Source organism: Diabrotica undecimpunctata, chromosome 10 (assembly GCF_040954645.1).
Source record: "Diabrotica undecimpunctata isolate CICGRU chromosome 10, icDiaUnde3, whole genome shotgun sequence".
NCBI classification, from domain to species: Eukaryota; Metazoa; Arthropoda; class Insecta; order Coleoptera; family Chrysomelidae; genus Diabrotica; species Diabrotica undecimpunctata.
The window spans coordinates 26,658,166-26,659,663 of NC_092812.1; positions in this window are offsets into that span (position 1 = coordinate 26,658,166).

Genomic DNA, 1,498 nt, shown 5'->3' on the forward strand with positions numbered 1-1,498 from the left:
ACGCGAATAGGTGGGTATATTATACCGATAATTTTTTCCTTGCCCGAGATCGACTGATCTTAGGGCCGCAATCGCCTGGTCGATCGCGATCGACGGGTTGGCCCCCCTGGCGTAGACTGTAAAGTGGCTTTGTGCTTGGATTTTTTTAAACCATATCATTTAAGTGCTTGAACTATTATTTTTATTATTATATTTTTGTTTGCAGTACAATGATATGCAGTATTTTTGTATTATTTAAAGTTGTATACCTATTATTGATACACTTTTTATCATTTGGTACACCCTATGTATCAAAGAAACTAGCATGAAAATTATTCCTTGATTGAATTCTGGTACAACGGTTGACCATTTCTTTCAGTGGCGCACCCAGAATTTGTCTTAGGGGGGGGTTTTGAAATTTTTTTATGCTACCTTCATTTTGAGTCCCTAAAATTTTTGTTTTAGTTTAATTTAAAGTACTAAAGATAGCGGTGCCAAAGATTCAGGTATCTATTATCCTGCCTAGCAACTAAAACCACCCTCTCTTACTTGTGCGCAGTTGATTGTCGCACGTACCGTACTCCGAAAGTGGGGTGGCCACTGTAAGGCTGACGACATTTTTGGAACACTCCCTTCTCGTATCTAGATCTTATCTATTGTTCTGAAGCTATTTTCTTGTGGCATATATTAAAGTAATCACTATTTTAATGGAAATAAGCCACAATTGAAGGTTAAAATAAGGTTATTGACGTTTGACATTAATCCAACTTGTAAATACAATACATTTTGGAGACGGCTATCGCCGTGTTCCCGTTTTCCTCCGCCAATCCTCCCGGTCCAAGGCATGCTTCTCCTCCAAACCTCTCGATTCCATCGCTCTTTTAATTCTTTCATTCCATGATCGTCGAGGTCTACCTCTTTTGTTCTTCCAAGGGGCTTCCATTTGTGAAGTTTTTGGGGCCAACGTTCGTCAGGCATTCTCAATAGATGTCCAAACCATTTTGAACCTCTTCTTTCTATTCTGTCAATGACCGTTTCTGTAGCATTCATGTTATTTCTTATAGATTCTTTGGTCTTCCTTTCCTGCCTTGATGCTCTAGCACTTCTTTTCAAATAATCCATTTCAACTGCCATCAATCTTCTCTTCAGGTCTGCATTAATTGTCCATACTTCAGAGCCATAACATAGAACTGATTCAACCATGGTTTGCTCTATTCTTTTTTTGTTCCTTTTGGAAATGTTGTGATCCCACCATAAGGAGTTCAGACATCCTAGAATTTTACGTCCCTGATTAATTCGTGTTTAATTTCGGTTTCTTCCAAGCCGTTCTTAGGAATGAGTGGACCTAAATATTTAAAATTTTCCACTTGTTTGATTTCCACGTCCTCGTCTATCAACACTTCAAACCTTGCATCTGAATTGATAACTAAGTAAATATTCTGTTTTCTTCATGCTTGTAACCCCCATTTTAAATATTCTCTCTATAGACGCTTTATCATAAATTCTAGATCATAAGAAT